Below are 19956 nucleotides of genomic sequence, written 5' to 3' on the forward strand. Positions count from 1 at the left end.
ATTAATGTTTTTTCTAAGGCCTGGTCTACACTACAAATTTAGGTCGGCATAAGCCAGGTTAACTCGATCTAATAATGTATATGTCTACACTACCGAGTCCCTTCCGCCAACCTAAGTGGCTGTAAAGTCGACTTCTGTACTCCACCTCCACGAGAGGCGTAGCACTTGATTCGACATACACGGGTTGACATGAGGACAGTGTAAACACTGCATTGCGTAATATGAATGAATTGGTCTCCAGATGTCTCACAGTGCTCCACTGTGACCGCTCTGGAGAGCGCTTTCAACTCCACTGCATGTTAGCGAGGTACACAGAAGGCGGACAATAATTTTGGTTCTGCCCCACAGACATGACACTTTATGAGGCGCTGCATGCGATTCTCGGTGATGACACTACTACCCCAAAAAGCTCTATGGATACCAGGGTGTCCTCAAGCAACAACGAGCACATTGTTGATGAGGAAGAGGAGGAGAAGAATGTGAGGCAGGCAAAGGGAGGATCCATTCTCCCTGACAGCCAAGAACCGTTTTAACCCTTGAGTCCATCCCTTCACAGGACCAGCAGGCAGCGGAGCATGATGCAGGGGAAAGCATTTCTGGCGAGTCCACATTTCCAATCATGCTATTATTACATGCTATTATTTTTTATGTTTAATCTGAACAAAAAAGTATGTGTCATGCGTATCAGTGGCCACTCCAGCTACGCAGAGGGTGCTCGCTGACAAAGACTGTTTATGTGCATGGGAATGGCCCTGGAATCCTCCATGGAGAACTCTAGGAAGCTTTCAAGGAGGTACTCTGCAATCCTTTGCAGAAGGTTTCTTGGAAGGGCTGTGTCATAGTATAATTCCCAAATCTGAACCTTAGCGTCCAAAATATGGGTACTAGCATGAATTTTCCTAAGCTTAATTACCACCTTAGATCTGATAGGCTGCCACCAATCAGGACTTAGGTAGAGCACCTGATAGACTCTGGTCTCCCCAAACCCTTTCCTGGGGACCCCCAAGACCCAGATTCCCTGAGTCTTACAACAAAGGGGAATAAACCATTTCCCTTCCTCCCTCCTTTCTTTCTCCCAGCTCTTTCCCGCCCTGGGTACAATAGGAGACCACCGTGATTCAACTCCTTGAATCACCCCTTCCCCCTCCCTTCTTCCCCGGAGAGAGATACAGAGATAAACGCAGAGAGCAGGTTTTCTTCCCTCCTCCCTTTCCTTTCTCCCACCAATTCCCTGGTGAGTGCAGACTCCCTTCCCTGGAGTTTTACAAAAGATAACCAAAAAATCAATTAGATTCTAAAAAAAGAGGAAAACTTTAATAAAAGAAGAAAAAAACATAAAACTTGTCTCTGTAATCAAGATGGTAAATATACAGGGTTTTTATAGCTTATAGACAATAGAAAGAAGCTTTCTCCAGCAGAAACACAATTTCAGCTACTTCCAGCAAGTACACATCTGCAAATAAGAAAAACAAATTAAAAGACTATAACCGCCTTTTTTTCTTACTCACTACTCTGAATAGATAAGAGATTGTAGCAGGGAGATTGGCAGAAACCTGGTTGCACCTCTAGTCCTGTCCAGGACCCCGAGAGAACAACCCACAACCCAAAACCCACAAACAAAGGCTTCCCTCCACCTAGATTTGAAACTATCTTGTTTCCCGATTGGTTCTCTGGTCAGGTGTTTGGGTCCCTGTTTGTCACCCCTTTACAGGTAAAAGGGACATTAACCCTTAACTATCTGTTTATGACTGGCTGCCTTATTTCGTTCACCATGGTGGGGACACTCTCCCGCGCCACTCCAGCATTAACTCAGCTGGCATCATTGCAGCACACAGCATTGCAGCATAAGGACCAGGTCTGTACATGCTTGAGCATCTGCTCCCCTGTTGCCTCTGTTACCCTCAGGAGAGTGATATCGCATAGGATCACGTATGGGAAGCGGGGGAAGTTTTGAATGCTAGCCCTTAAACTGCAAACAATTCAACAAGTAATCCACCCCGTTTGGTGAAATCCGGGTCACACAACCACGCTTTCCCAAAAACATTGTGGTTGTGGTTGGAAGAGAACACCATGCATCGCAAGCTGCATTAAAAAAAAAGGGTGGGTGGGTGGGGATGGCAGCTTCCTCTTTGTCTCCCTTCTTCCCAAACTCAGTGCCGCTTATGTAAAAAACAAACTATTGGGGGGGGGCCTTTACACTGGTGCCTGTCCTCAAGGACCATCCATTTTACTAGGGGCAAGGAGGCTTTTCTAAAGTTCCAACCTGTGATCCCAAGGATGTCTTCATAAGATCTCTTGGCACAAGACCTCTTGGTCATGCCTCATGGCCTTACTCACCATGGCTGTTGCAGCAAACTGTCTCTTGCAACAGCCAGCAGTTGTGATTATGTTGCGGCTTGCAGTGAGGTGTACTGAGGAGTGTTTTTTTTTTTTTAATAAAAAAAATTAACCTTGCCAGAAACACTGTCAATGCTACCCTTGTGCTCTGTATTCCTTGCAGCTGAAACCTCCACACTGGGACAGAGACTTTCCCAGATTAGAAGGCAGAAAAAGGAGACTCAGGAGGACATGTTCAATAAGTTAATGCACACAAGAGTGACAAGACAGAACTCAGAGAATAGAGGATCACACTGTCTGAGAAAATGGACATGGGCATGAACAGGAAGGACAGGAGAGCATGCAGGGAACAAGAGCGTGCCATGCAGGAAGAGATGCTGTGTATTATGAAGGAGCAATCAGACATGTTCAAGCATCTGGTTGAGGTTCAAGAAAGGCTGCTAGAATCCCTCTGCAGCCTATGCTGAACTTGCTGCCATCATCACCCAGTTCTACATCCTCCTCCCCTAAACATCCCATGGGGGAGGAGGAATTTGGTATCCCTTGTACTCAACACCAGGGAAGGGTACAAGGACCAGAAGGCACCCATTTCCACACCTTTGCTTGTTACAGATGCACTGCAATAAGCAAGTTTTCCTTGTTTCTCCCCCTCCAGTTTTATCAGCCCTTTTGCTCCCGGTTATCTTACTTTTCTTTGCTGTCTCTCTGTGTGTGTGTGCATAATAAAACTTCATGGATTGAGGAGAAAAGGCTCTTTATTTGCTCAATACACAGTGGTTGGTGGGGGTGGAGTTTACAGGGCAGAAATGCACTGGAGGGGACAGTTTGGTAAGGTACAACACTGATAAGCAATGAGCCACACTCAGCAATGAGCCAGAGTAAACCCGTTTTCAAAGCCTCACAGAGATGCAGATCCCCTCGATGTGCTCTTCTTACTGCCCTGGAGTCAGTCTGGCAGCCAATTCTGAGCAGCCAATCTGCCTCAACCCCCTCCCTCCCACATCACAGGATCACAGTTGGCATTTCAACATCACCAATGGTTATTTTGCAGCCTGGAAAGAAAGTCCCTGCTTGTAACTCTCTGCACAGACCTGTTTCCCTAAGGATGCACACGTCATGCACTTTTCCCAACCATCTCCCGTTGATGTCAGTGAAACAGCGCTGGTGATCCACCAGTGCTTGCAACGCCATTGAGAAGTACTCCTTTTGGTTTTTATACTCTTTGGCAAGGTGGTCTGGTGCTACAATAGGGATGTGTGTTCTATCGCCCCACTGCAGTTAAGGAACCCCATCATGGCAAAACCATCCACTATGTCCTGCACGTTGCCCAGAGTCACTACTCTTCTTAGCAGAAGTCTGTTGATGGCCCTATAAACTTGGATCATAACAGATCCCATGGTAGATTTACCCACTCCAAATTGATGGCCCACTGACCGGTAGAAGTGTGGCATGGGAAGCTTCCACAGAGCTATTGCTACTTGCTTCTCCACTGTCAGAGCAGCTCTCATTTTAGTATTGCTGCACTTCAGGGCTGGGGAAAGCTCTTCACACAGTTCCTGAAGAGTGGCCTTATGCACTTGAAAATTTTGCAGCCACTGTTAATCATCCCATAGTTGCATAATGATGCGGTCCCACCAGTCAATGCCTGCTTCCAAGGCCCAAAAATGGCACTCAACCATGTCAAGGTGATGCATGACTGTTGCCAGCAACTGTGATTTGTTCTGCTCTAGGTCTTCCACCAGGGCTGCTTGCGTGGCATCACATTGTTCCATGCAGCGGCTCCTGTATTAGCTGTGTAAATAGTGCAGGATTAGGCACAAGGTGTTTGTAATGCTCACAACAACAGTGTATAGCTGAGTGGGGTCCATGCTTATCATGATATGGCGTCTGCATGGGTAACCCAGGATTACAAAAAAAAGGCATGAAAAAGGCTTGGTTTGTTTGATGCTGGTTTCAGGGAGGGAGGGAGGGAGGTAAGTGCATCATGGGAGGCTAACGCCATTTCCCATAACCATTTGTGCCAACATTTTGGTTCCATAAGGCATTGCAATCCCAACCCAAAATTCCATTCCATTATGTGCACTGTGGGATGGCTACCCACAGTGCAGTGCTCCATGCGTTGATACAATCTCTGCTGGTGAGGATGCACTCTGCCGACACAATGAGCGTAGTGTGGACACGTAAGATTGACTTGCTTAAATCGGAGGCTCGATGTCGACTTACATGAAGTCGACTTAACTTTGTAGTGTAGACATGGCCTAAATTTTGCATTCCCTACTTTGGTACTGTCTATTCCCATGACTATTTCTTGAGAGAACTTAATCTCTCTCAGCACAATTACATTTTGAAAGTAATTTAAATACTTTCTATTAAGAATTCTGTGGTTGGGTCCATATTAAAGAGATAGTATCAAAGCCTGCTATTAAGGTTGCCCCACACTTTCAAATATAAGACCATGTTTTCAGTTGCTTACAACAGTGGTTCTCAAAGTCGATCTGCCACTTGTTATTTGAAGCCCCTGGGGGCCCGGGCCAGTTTGTTTACCTGCCGCGTCTGTAAGTTCGGCTGATCGCAGCTCCCACTGGCCACAGTTCGCCGCTCCAGGCCAATGGGGGCTGCGGGAAGGGCGGCCAGCACATCCCTCAGCCTGTGCTGCTTCCCGCAGCGCCCATTGGCCTGGAGCAGCAAACCGCGGCCAGTGGGAGCCGTGATTGGCCAAACCTGTGGACGCGGCAGGTAAACAAACCGGCCCGGCCCGCCAGGGGCTTTCCCTGAACAAGCTGCGAACTGGCTTTGAGAATCACTGACTTCGAAAAGCCTAAACGGTTTGGGCTGAAATTTTCCATGCCAGCTCTCTGCCTCTGGAAATTTTTCAGGCAAAATGGTTTAGCGATGTCAGAGAACAAGGCTAGGAAAAACAGTTATTGTTTTGTTGTTAAAGAAATTTGAGACTCTTTTTTTGAACAGCTCCAGCACCCCATGCTTTGAAGCAGGGACTTGAAATTTCACATGGTCTTGGCTTTGGCCTTTGTGTCAGGGATGTCATCTTCAAAAATCTGTACATATCTAGCCAAGTTATAAGCTTTTGAAAAATGGCAGCTCACACGTGCTCATTAGAGACTTCTATTTTAACTTTTAAAAACTCTGAAGAGTCCATCCTCACTGTGCATGCTCGATCCCCTCACAGCTTCTATGCTTGGTCAGATGGTGCCTGTGCCATTTCCACAGAGTGAGTGATCATTCCAGCCAAAGCCTATAGGGGCTCAGAAGAACCTCCTTGTAATGGCTGCTCCGGGCCAGGGTGGAGCCAAGCACTGGAACTGAAAGCAGCGAGCCTGTCTATCCTATGCTCTCAATGACCCATCCCCTCCCCGAACCCCAGCTGGCAGCTAGGCTGCCTGAAGGAGGAAGCCATCAGATCTGAAAATATAAGGGAGGGAAAGAAGTAGATTGAGGCAAGGAGTCTGATGAGCGAGGGATCGGAGTGGTGGTGGGTGAAATGTAACACCCCCATTTATTATCTCTTTTCATTTTGTCTGGCAGATAAGTTATTCAGGGTATTGACAACTTAAATTCTACTGGAAGGATGGGGCACTGTTGTGCAAGAATGTTAGTAGATGCTATCAACCATTTCTTTCATCTTTAGAGGATTACCTGACGGAAGTTGCTTGGACTACTAACCAGATGCCAGGGGACCAATGTAACCTCCATTTTCCTCTTCGTGTTTAGACTGTCACCAAAATAAACAGAGTTCTACCAACTGATATGTATAACATTCCCCTAAATTTTGGAATTGATTGGATGTGGTGTTCAAAAGTCTTCTGTTGCATCCAAAACAGAAAAATACTATCAAGTTGTATACAGAGTTTTGGAAGCCTGGCCAATGACTAAAAGTATGTGTACGTTTATATTCCTTATTCTCCAATTTAAATCTCCCTGTACTCCTCCATAACCAAAATTTGTTCTGAGGGTTACTACAGAATTATCTATTTAAGGTGAGAGTTTTTAAAGGCTTGCAAGAATTAAGCACAGGGCTGTCACAATTTTGGTTGAACGTATTCCTGGAGGTATCATCACATGACAATCTTTAATCAGATTAATCTTTCATTCCTGGAAATTCCAGAACAATTCTAGAGGGTTGGTAACCCTAAACAAGCAACATTCCTGACACCCTCCATCCCCTCAATATTTCCAAGTGTTTTTATTTGTAGCACACAGAAAAAATAAAAAAGACACAAGGCAGCCAGTTAACATGTATAGCACATCATCTTCCAAAACAATTCATATGAAGTTCATTCCAGATTTTGACTGCCTCCGGGAATTTTTGCAGAACAGGGAAGTTAATCTTATAAAGTGTCTACTGTGTCCGTTATACATAACTAAGTGTTTTATTTTTGTAGAGGCCAATGAGAAATGAGAGCAAGTTTTGATTTTCACTGTAGTTTCTTTCTTCACATTGATAGACAATAACATTGTGTTTTGCCTCATATTTTAAAACCCAAGACATGACTAAAGCTAGCAAGTCCCTGGAGAGGTACAAGTATTGAAGATAAGGGTTATGTAAGATATAATAAAATGTCATCTGCACAGAAGGTATTTTTGTTCCATGGTTTTCGTTTTGGGTCTTGTAACATTTGTAGTAAGTCCAGACAGCTGCTTTGTAACTAGAGCAAATAAAAATAGTGAACTTGGACATTCTCATTTTACTCCTCTTTTAAGGGATTCACTTACTAGAATACTAGCTTTCTGAGTTTAGTATAAGGCATTCACTTGTTTTGTAAAACTGGACATTTTGTGCAAGTCAAGCTATTAAAAATGGTCACTCAATTCAGCTCAAGGTCTTCTCTGCATCAACAGATAAAAAGAACGAATTCCTGTTTCTTCAACCGATTAAAGGGATGCAATTGAACATACATCACAGGCTGGCTTTATAGCCATCCAGTCATGGGGTTTTCTAAACCTTTAAGGTGTTCATTCATAGCACTTTAAATCTTGGCTCTAGATATGGGGTCTTCTAATTTAATTGAATAATCTTCTGCTAGAAATGACAGAGGTGATTTTTAGGGGATATGGTGTGGGGGGTAAATATTAATTTTGCCAATGCTGTAGGATTGTGACATATAAAAATGGGATAGAAATCCTGAAAAAGATGATTTAACTGATCTAAAAATCTCTCATCCCCCCCTTCCTGTTTTGACAAATTACCTTCTTTTGAGCTCTCCTTCTCAGACAAAATTCAGAATGTTATCAGTTGTCTCACCCTATCATAAAAAGGTTATTTTAGCTAACTTTATTTGATACTATCTTTTCACTCAGTAGTATAATAAATTACTGCTTTAAATTTTATACGTGCTCTGTACTGCTTTTGGATTTAGCATATCTTTGTGAAGAGCTTCCACTTTTGCAAAATAATTATTTCCATTTGTTTTTTCTTTAAATTATTAGCTATATCAAACAATCTTCCTCAGATTACTGCTTAAGCTGTTTCACAAGGATCAGCATCACTTGTATCTTCCACCTAATTTGTTTTTATATATTTGTGTATCTTTTTTTAAACATTGTGATGATTCTAGTTCTACAACAGAATATCATTTTTATTTGTATCATTGTAACGGCTAGGAGCCCTACTCATGGACCAGGACTCTCACTGTACTAAGTACTGTACAAAGAAAAAAAACAACTATCATTCAATGTCCAGTGCTTGCCTTATTTTTCCTCCTTTACATTCCGTAAAATACCCCAAAACAGGGGCATGATCTGTTACAATAATACTGCTGATACCAACTTCACAAATCTTATATAGATTACCTTACCTTTTCACAGTCCTGGAATGGTTCAGTTTCAGAGAATGAGCACTGATTACGCAAACAAAACAGTCAAGTTTTCTCTCCCCAAGATGTAGCTCTCTCTACATATTCACTAACTACATTATAGTGATTGCTTTTGAGTCTTCTATTAACATGTTCCCCAAACCCAATGTACTTTTTTTTTTTTTTTTTTTTTTTAAAATCAGACTAACAAAAATCCACTATCGTAAATGAAAATGCTTTTGAAACGCATGGCAAGATTCAGATATATATTAACTATGGTGCATTTTCTAAATTGAGTTTACACAGATTTATAAAGGGAACTGTCTAGATCATCAACAGTTGCCTAAGGTATGTTTCTATACTCACTATCAGATAAGACCTGCATTACTTGAACTCGTAAGGAAAGAAGCCCCTTTTGGTATTTTCCTCTCTTATAAAAGAGAATACACAGATTTCCAGTCTAACCTTTTTTCAGCCCACTTTACGGTCCTCTAGGAAGATAAGGTTCTTGTATACTTGCAGAATCTGGATGTAATTTTTTTTTTTTTAAAAGATAGCTGGGTATCTTTTTCCCTACCCCTTTCCTGGATTATTAGATAGATTAACATTCAATTAGACTATTGCATAAATCCTGTTTATCTGCATTATGTGGTAAAATCTAGAAGACGTAAATTTTTCCTTATTTCCCAAAACCTTTAAGAGGGAAAAAACCTCTATTAGCAAGATTTAACATTTTAATGGGCATGCCTACACTTAAAACCAACTACCTATACCAATGGGAGGGGTTCTCCTGTGAAGGAAGATAATCCACCTGCCTGAGAGCTGGTAGCTAGGTCAATGAAAGAACTCTTCCATCAACCTGGCACTGTCTACACCAGAAGTTAGGTTGGCATAGGGATTTTTTACACCCCTGAGAAACATAGCTATGCCAATACAAGCAGAGTAGCCCTTAGATATTGATACAATTAGATACTGAACAATCACTTTTTCCCTTCTGATAAAACAGTTGCCTTATTTAAACAATGTTTAAAAATATCGTAACAAATAAAAAATGTACACAGTTGTAGTTGCTAGATGCTGTATAAAAATATTTTAAAGTAAGAAATAAAGGAGACATTGATGCTTTTCAGAGCTCATTTGTGATCTTCTCAACTAGCTTCCGTTAATGGAGAGCACACATTCATTGCTTAAATCCATCTTGATTTTCCACAAGCTGCAGAAATGTCATCAATTCCTCCAGATTATTAAAGAGTTTAAACTGATTCCAACACAAGGCATGATACCATACCTTTTTGTCTGAGAAAAAAGTTTCTCCTTCTGTAATTAAAGTTTTCTTCCCTGGCTAATTTTAAGATTTTGGAAGGATGAAGAATTTTATTAATGCTCTTGGTGGTTTGATCATGTGATTTCAAGAAGGTGCTGTAGTGGGTTCATCCATCTTTAAAAAAAAAAAAAAAAAAAAAAAAAAAAAAAAAAAAAAGAATCCCCACCCAACAGCATCATATTTGCTTAAATTACAAAAAAGCAACTTCATTCCTTCCTCTTCTTCATGGAGACCCACTGTTCTTAAAAGACCTCTTGTTTTATCCTCCACGCTACCCAAATTTTCTTAGATCCTAGCAATTTCAGTTGAGTTTTATAGATTTAAGCTTGGGGTGAAGCTTTTCCTCTTTCAGTGTTCAATCTCTGAAAAACGTGTGGAAACCACCCATACTAGCTATAATACATACATTTTAATGAAGAGAAGTCATTTTGTTCAGAAGGAAATATATTGCCTTTCTGAATTTTGTGTTTTGCGGAATTTGTTTTTCCACACATGGACCTCTCTGCTCAGAAAGACAAGGAGGGGTCAATTCCCCATCACAGCTGTCTAGTCAATCTTAAGGAAAAATAAAGGTAAATTCCTGATTTTTAATCACTTCCCTGAGTTACAAATATGGCAAATTTTAAGATCTGATGACTCAGTGAACCCTAGTAATGCATTCTTAGTCCATTCAGCAGAGCTATAAGCCCTCTGCTACCTTGGGTGAGGGTTTGTGTCACAGCCTCCAGGATCATCAATTGAATGACAAGGACAGGTAAAAACTCTGGCTAGGATAAAAATTTGTGAAAGATTGCTCCTCCACCTCTCACTTTTATAACAGATGATTAACAGCATCTCTAACTGCAGGCTAATGGAAAAAATATATAGCTGGGAGAACCCCCTTCCTCCCCCACAAAGAACTGAAAAAAAAAAAACCTTCCCTATTTACATAGCTTTTAAAAATAATTTTGCAATACATTAAGTCAGTCAACCAAGCTGAGAATAACTATAATAAATGACTATTTTTGAAGTGACAGATTCCAAGGCCACAAGGGGCCATTGTGATTATATAGTCTGACCTCCTGTATAACACAGGCCATAGGACTTCCCCAAAAGAATTCCTAGAGTAGATCTTTAGAAAAAACCATCTAATCTTGTTTTAAAAATTGTCAGTGATGGAGAATCCACCACTACCATTGGTAAATTGTTCCAAAAAAAATTTGAAGGTACATACCAAAGGACACCCACCAAAAGTTGTCTGAGCAATGCAACACCAACATTAAGCAAGGTGGAAAATCCAGACTTCAATCTAGACATGGCATAAAATTTTCAAAAGCATTTAAGTGACTGAGGAGCCCAAGTTAATTTTTGTCTAATTCTGCATATATGTTAGGCCTGGTTCACATTGCAATATTTTAAACAATTTAATGGGAAGTTAGATGGTTTTCAGTACTTATATGATTTTCATCAGCAAACAACAAAGCAGAAGTCTGTAGAGAGTAAGCTCAAAGATCTGCAATTTGCACCTGTGCATAGCTGAGGGAACTGGTAAATGGCTAGGTCATTAGTGGTCTTCTCTAGGATGGCTTTTCACTGTTATGTATGAAATGAGTGTGATGGTTCCAGTTGCATCTGGAGTGGTCAGATGCTCCCATCACTAATGGTGACACGCAAATGATTGTTCAAAAATTGAGTTTGTGGGTTTTTGTTGGGTTTTTTTTTTGCTTCTTCATGATGGATAATGTGATAGATTAACTTTCACTGTCTCTTATTGGATCAACATTTACACCAAGTCTCTAATTATAGAATTTTCCAGATTACATACGTCATGAATTTTGAGAAAGACCCTTTTCAGTCCTCTTTATAAACAGTTAGGAAACAAAAAAGTGCAGGGACAGGATAACTGTTTTAGAATAATGAAATATCAGCATCCTTGGTAACAGCAGCTAAGGTGCCAAGCATGGACAAGGTTCCTTAGTATTCACAGTCAATATTTATTTGAATCTCTAGAGAGGATCATTCCATGAAATGGTTTAGGTGAGGATTTCCTAACTTCTTAAAGCTTATGCTTCCCTTCAGAAAATGAAACCCAATTAATTCTCCACCTTCAACTCCAGCATATGTTAAATGCCTACTCACAATTTTAATTAAAATTATAAAATATTTTAAAATATGTCCTTATTTTTATTTTAAGGAATGACAATCAATTAGAAATTAGGAAAGGTCTGAAATTCTTGTTGGAAAAGTTATTTTAATATTTAACACTGAAATAGAACACTTTCAAGTTTACAATAGGAGCAAAAACTAAAAAAAAATCACTAGTAGGTAGCAATATTTAGATTGTTGCTTAACACATTACCTCTCTTGTGAAGCGTCAATCCAGGTTGTTGCATGTGTTCAGCAGACGGCAGTAAGGAATTGTCTCCTCACCACAGCTGCCAGGCATGCACCAAAATGATAGTTATTTGGTAAACTGTTTGAATCTTCATAATATGATATTCTCTCCTTTTCTTACAAGCTTTGATCAACTGTGAAATACCATCCTTGGCTTCCGAGTTTGCACTCACAGAAATAAATGGTGGAGTTGACACCTCAGAGCTATTATTTCAGACTCTACAAATTCAGAGACCTAGTCTACAAAACAGTTTTGTACCAGAGACGTGTCTATCTTGGTTACACACTGATCACATTTGGAAGGTTCTCTTCCCAGCTGCAACAGCTGAACACTTAGATCTGTTTTTCCTTTAAGTTTTGCTGGCACAGTTATGTCCGTGAAAAAGCCACACTGCTAACAAATAAAGCTATGCCACTAAAATTCCTAGCATAGAGGCAGTTATTCTGGCAAAAAAAAAGGGTCCTTTGGAAGAATAGCTTATTTAGTTTAGAGAACTGTCAAATAAAGATATACAGAAAAAATAATTCTTGTGAGAATTTAACTTCCAATTTTAAAGGATGCCTTTTTGCTCCACCATTTACTATGTTGACACTTTTTTGGTCCTCTTACTTTTTAAAAAAAATTATTTAGGGATTGCATTTAGTTTGAGCTTCTATTACGGTATTTTACATAGCCTCCATACAGCTTGCACACATTTCACCCTTGTGACTATTCCTTTTAAATTTCTCTTTAACTAGCTTCTTCACAAGAGAGTTGCCTCTCTTCCCTTGTGGGTTCCAGGACAGGCTGCTCGAAGAAACAGTTATTTACGGTGTACATAAAGTTTATTTCTGAATCCATTACTCTAGCAAAGTCACTGAGAATAATTGAATTCACCCATTATTACCGTGTTTTCTGCCTTTGTGAAACACTCAGGAAGATTAGAAAGGCTACAATTACCAGCATGTTGACAGTCAGGTAGTTGGTAGCATATTCCTATTACTATACACTTATTGTTCAAGCACGGAATTTCTATTGCTAGAGACTATGGTATAGTTTGATTTAAGATTTTTATTTTAACTCTATGCTTTCTTTCACCTATACTGCCACTCTCCCACTAGCACTTCTACCCAGGACATGAGTAAGGCTACTTTTCTAAACAGCACAAAAGGTTTAATGCTTTACACACACACTCCAACTCTTTCTATCTGCTGGAAATAGAGGCATACTCTTGATAGTCCACAGCATGAGACAAGTTATATTCTGTGCAAAGAAGTCTGATATATGTACTGATGATCAGTTTCTCAGGACCCAATATCAGGTCGCTGTTTAATATTCAAGAAGATCTGCACCAAGATATTTTTATAGTGATTTGCTGCAATCACTGGCTGGAAACAAAGTAAGAATGGTGTAGGGTATCCACATAAGAGATGAACTAGCCCAGGAGCTAAGTCAGATATCTTATTTTAAATAAGGTGTGCTAATCTTCTCTCTTCTGAGAAATAAAAAGACTTTCTTGGACAATAACTTAGATGCTGGAGTTTTGTGAGGGCTGTAATTGGCCCTTCCACTTGTTTGCTTAAAACCATGTTTCTGAAGGTTTTTAAGGAACAGCTGCTGGGCCCTGATAAATGATAAAGGTCATCCCAATGAGAGTAGACGTGTATCCCTTTCACTTGAAAGGAGGAATGATGTGGCATTTGCGAACACCACATGGAACTGCAGAGTCCAAAACAGGAGTAACTCTACTGGAAATGCTTCTTATAGCAGAAGCTAAAGTATCTCTAGGTGACTCTATAGCCATATCATCACTAGATCTCTAGAAGGTTTATTTTCACATTCTGAAGTTTTGGGAAGATGATAGCGTAATGATAGATTTTTGTATTTTCATCTGAATACCAATCTCCTTATGGACTTGAGACCCAAGATCTAAAATAGATCGCATGATACAGTTTCTCTTTGTGAATCCATAGAATCTTGTGCCCTGTCCAAAACAGCGGATTCTCCACAGAACTGGTTGCATCATTGCAGCATGTGGAAGATAGACTATTGCACTCTTCATCTTCTGATGCTATGAAGGGTCTTGATGATGTGTTGGTTTATTTTAATATACTTTTGGGAAAGGATAAACTTGTACCTGGGACAATGAGAGTTCTATCGAACTAACTTCCCTGATTATCTCAAGCACCCATTTTCCAAATTAGTTTACTCCCAGATGAGGGCTCATGCTGAAGCACCTCCTCCAGAGGGACAGGGAAATCTGTCCAGACTTGGAATGAAAACACATACCCATTTTGGGCTTGGATGGCTTGCCAGAGAATCCCAGCAAGAGGATGCCTTTGCTGTCTTTCCTGAATGTGTAGTCTCTAGGCTAGAACCTGGAGAAGCCATGGCTTCAAGTGAAACACCTGCTGAGATAAGGTAGTTTGAAGATTCTCTCGCTGAAAGGAAGGAGGAAATTCCCACCTTGTCTAAATCCTCAAGCTTCAGCAACTGCTCTATGTCTGTGCTCTCCAAAGAACTTATCCTTCCAAATTTTTAGTTACCAGTTTAGCCTGCAATTCCAATTTCTTCAAGTGGCGCCACAGTTGCTTGAAGGACACACCTTTGTAGTTTTGAAAGTACAGCAAAACAAAGATGAAGCTTTGGTCCTGAAAAAGCTGCAAGGGAACTAAGTTTAGAGTCAATTTTACATAGGGTTTTTAGGGCACAATCCCAATGACCTCCTAGTTGAGCACATACCTTCACAATGGGAAAATGAAGCCAAAACTTTCAAAGCTGAGGCTGCTGTATCCAAGTTTAGCTTAAGTGATGATCTTATTCTCCTGACTGTGGGTCTGGCTAGAATGGTTCCTGAGCAAGACTACGTCCTTTACTAAGGAGATTACAGCAGGCTTAAGGTTAAGTAGAGTAAGGAAGACCATTTAGTCCCTTGGTACAAGAAGATCTTGAAAAGAAATTCTCACTGCACCTTAATCATACCCTTCCAAAAACATAAAGTACCTGCTATAAAGTTAGGCCCACATTTGTACTTGGTTCTGGGAGGTTTAGTTGAGAGTCTGAGATACTGTATCTCAGAGTACCAGTATTAGAGATTTCTCCTACTTTTTAGATAGGGTTGCCAACTTCCTAATAGCATAAAACCGAACACGCCCGCCCTGCCCCTTCCCAGAAGCCCCCCCTACCCCCCACCCCTTCTCCAAGGTCCCACTTCCCGCTCACTCCATCCCACCTCCCTCTGTCGCTCACTCTCCCCAACTCAATTTCACCGGGCTGGGGTGCCACCAACTAGCCTTTTAATGGCCTGGTTGGTAGTGCTGACCAGAGCTGCCAGAGTCCATTTTTTGATCAGGAGTTCCGGCCGAAAAGCGGACACATGGCAACCCTATCTTTGAGGATCTAGAGGGGAGACTTTTTTCATAAGAGCGTTTAAAACTTCGTGCTGTCCCTTAAAAGCCAATTGTGAGCAATATCTTTCTCAGGGGCTCAGCGCATGGACTGATGAGAGGGCTTGTGAGGGGAAAAATGCAGTACAAGGGAGATTGAAAAGACAGTCTGCAGAGATGTAACTTGCATGTTTCCTTAAGGAAGTTAGTAGCCACTCTGTGACCTCCTATGGGAACCTCAGAGGCTAGACGGGAAGAGGAGGTAGGTTAATCTCACATGGAAGGGGAATCTAAAACAATCACTTTATCCTAACTCCCTGCTGCTGGGTGCAGGCTGAGTGGGGACAGATCACATACAATGAGTGAGCCAGAGCTATTGGAGATAGATGACTCATTGGTATCAGAAAGGTCACTGGACCTGGCAACTTCCGTAGCAGCTGAGGTCTTGCTTGGATGGTAATCTATCTGTGAGAAGAGATGGCTGCAGTCTTCTCAGCCATCTCCACACAGACCTTGCTTACTTGCTGGCTGGGAGCAGGAATTTCTTCCTCCTTCTTGCTATGCAGGTGATCTTTCCTCCCCAGCAGATTTAGGAGGTTTTCCTATGTACACTACAAGCAGTGGGAATAGCAGTCCCATGCCTAAAGTGAGGCAGAGGTCTTGGGAAAAAAAGTTAATCCTAGTTCCATGCTACTGATTCTGGCCTAGTCTCAGTGAAAGAAGCTTCCATGAGACCTACTCAACTGTCTCAGCATGGACCTTACCAACATGTGGCCAGGAGCTGAAGTTGCTGCAGCCTACTGTCTCTGGCATTTTTTCATTTGAAAGTTCTGTTCTCTAAATCCTCCTCAAAAAGCCATGTAAAAAAAATAAAAAAAAGTTTAGTTGTTTTGAGAAAAAACCTCAAAGCCAATGAAGAAACTTGAGATTATTAAACAAACAAAAACAAACGAAAAAAAGAAAGCTCTGCACAAGCTGTCACGTGTGCTGCCTGGAGGCAGAGAACTCTGGAAAGTTGTTCCTGGGGGGCAGTCCTAAGCCCAGATTCAGAACAAAGATCTGGTCTGTCTCCAGCTGCCATGGAGGACATCCCATTATGCAGACTGTCTGACTTGGAGAGGACTGAGAATGCAGAGTTCTCTGTATATGCCCAAAACCACGTGAAAGAGGAGGAGGAGGAGGAGGAGGAGGAGGAGGAGATCTGTCTTTTGTTACTCCAACATTGTGCTGCACACTAACTTTTTCTAGTTGATTAACTCCAATGAATTCCAATACTGAAAAGTACCAGACTGACAGACATGGGACCTGAAGCTTTAGCTGCATAACAGGGACAGAATGGGGAAGGCATCACCACCACAAACAATGTAGGTTAGCTTACATAAGTCAGTCACCTCAACGAGGGTGAGTGTTGTAGACAAGAGTAGCTCTTTGTGGCCAGAATGTGATCCCTAGTTTTAGCTATTTAATACAGTGCGAGGGAGCAGAGAAGCTGCCATCTGGCACAGTGGGGGTTAAAGAAAACCTGTGGGTTCAGCTAGGCCCCCTCCATCCTGCTATACTTGCAGCCAATGCCAGGCCTGGAGAGGAGAGAAAAAGAAGGGAGCCTGGCTCAGTTGGGGTCTGACTGCCGAGGAGGAAGAAGCTCTCTGCCGGCCTGCCCAAAGGGATGGATCAGCAAACTGCCAGCCAGCACAGCCACTTGAGGCAAGTAAAGCTTCCTCTGCCAAGGGGAGTCTGCAAATAAGCCAAACTGTGGGGCAACTGGATGAGCAGGGCCAAGCCCCAAACTAAAGAGACTTGTAGGAAGTAGCCCAGGGAAACTGGTCTTGACCCCTCACCAGGAGGGAGACCTATCTTCCCTGTTTAGGGGTTGAACTACACAGGGCCTTGGGCTGGGACCCGGTGGAGAGGGAGGAGCCGTGTCCCCATACTTCCCCCTCTGGCCTTGCAGACCACAAGATCAGCGGTTGAGCCACTAGGCCACAGAAAATCCTGTCACATAGTTTTCCACAAAAACAACTGCTTAATTTTATAGCTTTACTCAAAGCCCCATCAGCTGCAGTTTATGCCACCACAAGCTGCTTTGATGGATTTCCTATGCAGTACTCTCTTCTCTCACACCCCTCACTTCAAGGAGCCAAGCTTATTTGCAAGCACCAATAAACTAACCAAAACATAACATACATGAAAGCATACTAGTGAACATCATGAGAGTTTTGTCTTGGTCATGAAAGGAGGGGTTTCTGGAATAGAGATAAGGAGGAGTAGTCTGCTTGCTACCAGGGAATTGGTGAAAAGTAACTAAGGAAAACTAAAGGTTCTAATTTAAGTTAGAGATACTGGCACTGGTGAGCTTCCATTGTGGCAGCCAACACTGATGCCTGATCATCCATCTGCTGCTTTGTCCATCTCCTCTCCTTCTTCACAATCAGCATTCAAAAGTCTTGCTCCATGGAAGAAATAATTCTCCCTCCTCACTCATCAGTTGATGAAGATTGTTCTGATCACTTTCTCTCAGCTTTTTGCCCCTCAAATCATTGAGAGCAACAGTTTCCTGGAAATAGGAGGGCAGATGCTGCTCACTGTAAGCTGGTCTGAGGTGGACCAAGCGACCTATTACTAACTAGCTCCTGTCTGTGGGTGTAGGAAGATTTTAATATATCCTACATAGAAAGCATTAAGAACACCCAAGTTGAAAAATGAAGCACTCAAACTAGTAAATACCAGAGTTCTGGCTGTATGTGCACCATACTGTACATCAGCACGGTGACAGTAACTCACAGATTAAGACCAGAAGTGACCATCATGATCATCTGCTCCGACCTCCTGCACATTGCTCCTGGGGGAATTTTGCACCACTGAGCCCCCACATTGAGACCCCCACACCAATGACCCCCAACTAGCTGCACCCAGATCCCCACCTCACCAAGCCCTGCTCCCCCAGCACCCAGACCCTTCGGTGAGCCCCAACCACTTTCACCGGAAAGCCCCTGCAGAGTCTCACTGCCTCTGCACCTGAAACCCCATCCGCAACAAGCCTTTGTGCATTCAGATCCCCGCACTGAGCTGCCTGCACCTAGATTGTTCCACATAGAATCATCTCACTCTACACCTGTGTCATAAACAGATAGTTAAGGGTTAATGTCTCTTTTACCTGTAAAGGGTTAAGAAGCTCGCTGACACCTGACCAGAGGACCAACGGGGGGACAAGATACTTTCAAATCTTGGTGGAGGGAAGTCTGTCTTTGTGCTGTTTGTTTTGTTTTGTTGTTCGCTCTTGGGGCTAAGAGGGACCAGACGTGCAATCCAGGGTTCTCCAATCTTTCTGAAACAGTCTCTCATGTTCAAAATCGTAAGTACTAGCTAGAAAAGGCGGATTAGTCTTATGTTGTTTTCTTAACTTGCAAATGTGTATTTTGCTGGAAGGAGTTTTACCTCTGTTTGCTGTAACTTTGAATTTCAGGCTAGGGAAGAGGGAGTCCTCTAGTCTAGATGAGCTGAATTACCCTGTAAACATTTTCCATCCTAATTTTACAGAGATAATTTTTCACTTTTTCTTTCTTTAATTAAAAGCTCTCTTTTTTAAGAACATGATTATTTTTTTCCCCCTTATCTAAGACCCAAGGGGATTGGGTCTGAACTCACCAGGGGATTGGTGGGGGGAAAAGGAGGTCGGGGGGGGAAGGTTAATTCCTCTCTGTTTTAAGATCCAAGGAGTTTGAATCAGTGTAGCCTCTCAGGGTAACCCAGGGAGGGGAAAGTCTGGGAGGGAGAAGGAGGGGAAATGGTTTATTTCTCCTTGTTTTAAGACCCAAGGGGTTTGGGTCTTGGGGGAAAGGGAGTGCACCAGACACTGGAATTTCTGGTTGGTGGCAGCGCTATCAGATCTAAGCTAGTAATTAAACTTAGAAGGGTACACGCAGGTCCCCACATTTGTACTATAAATTTCAAAGTGGGAAAAATATCTTGACAATCTGGATCCCCCTTGACACTGAGCCCCTCCAAACTTGGATCCTGCCTGGTTGAGCCTGCCTGCCCCACACCTGGTGCAGGGGGGCAGGGCCCAGGCCTTGTGCTGTGCCAGGGGCAGGTGCAGCCTCACCACTGAGTCAGTGTCCTGGGGGTAGGGAGGTTGTAGGGTGATGTCTCACCTTTGAACAGCCAGTGGCCTGTGCTCCCAACTGCCATGCTGGAGCCTTTGCATTTATTTGTTGGCAAATAAAACCTGCAGGATTTTAAAATATTGTGTGCAAAATTTTTGATTTTTTGGCACAGAATGCCCTCAAGAGTAGCACACTGAAGGCCACAGAACCTCAACCACTCACTCATCTTGTAGGCCCATAATCTTTTGCTGAGTTTCTGAAGTCCTCAAAGCTTGATTTAAAAAACTTCAAGTTACTGAAAATTCACCATTTAACTCTAGTTCAAACCAGCAAGTGATCTGTGATTCATGCTGCAGAGGAAGGCAAGCCCGCCTTGGTCTCTGCCAATCTGACCTGCGTGGAAATTCCTTCCCAATCCCAAATACTGTGATCAGTTAGATCCTGAGCACATAGGTGAGACCCACCAGTCAGACACCTGGGAAAGAACTATCTGTAGTAACTTAGAGCCTTACCCATCTAGTGTCCCATATCCAGTCGCTGGCGATATAAGCTAATATCAGTCATGGACAGGCCACGTCATTATAAGCAACCTCATGCCATCCATAAACTTATCAAGCTCAGTCTTAAAACGATTCAAGTTTTT

The 19956-nt window shown here is 42.3% G+C and overlaps 1 protein-coding gene and 1 long non-coding RNA gene across 5 annotated transcripts in view; one reads left to right on the plus strand and one right to left on the minus strand.

The window, feature by feature from the left end:
• Window positions 1-3068, plus strand: part of LOC115635637 — a 32690-nt gene extending 29622 nt beyond the window's left edge. Inside the window, exon 3 of the long non-coding RNA XR_003996651.1 lies at window positions 2501-3068. This is a non-coding gene — a long non-coding RNA (uncharacterized LOC115635637). The remainder of the gene's footprint in view (window positions 1-2500) is intronic.
• USF3 (upstream transcription factor family member 3) overlaps window positions 1-19956 on the minus strand; it is an 84372-nt gene that overhangs the window by 53025 nt on the left and 11391 nt on the right. The gene's annotated exons all lie outside the window — the stretch shown is intronic.

Source organism: Gopherus evgoodei, chromosome 1 (genome assembly GCF_007399415.2).
Source record: "Gopherus evgoodei ecotype Sinaloan lineage chromosome 1, rGopEvg1_v1.p, whole genome shotgun sequence".
Classification (NCBI taxonomy): domain Eukaryota; kingdom Metazoa; phylum Chordata; order Testudines; family Testudinidae; genus Gopherus; species Gopherus evgoodei.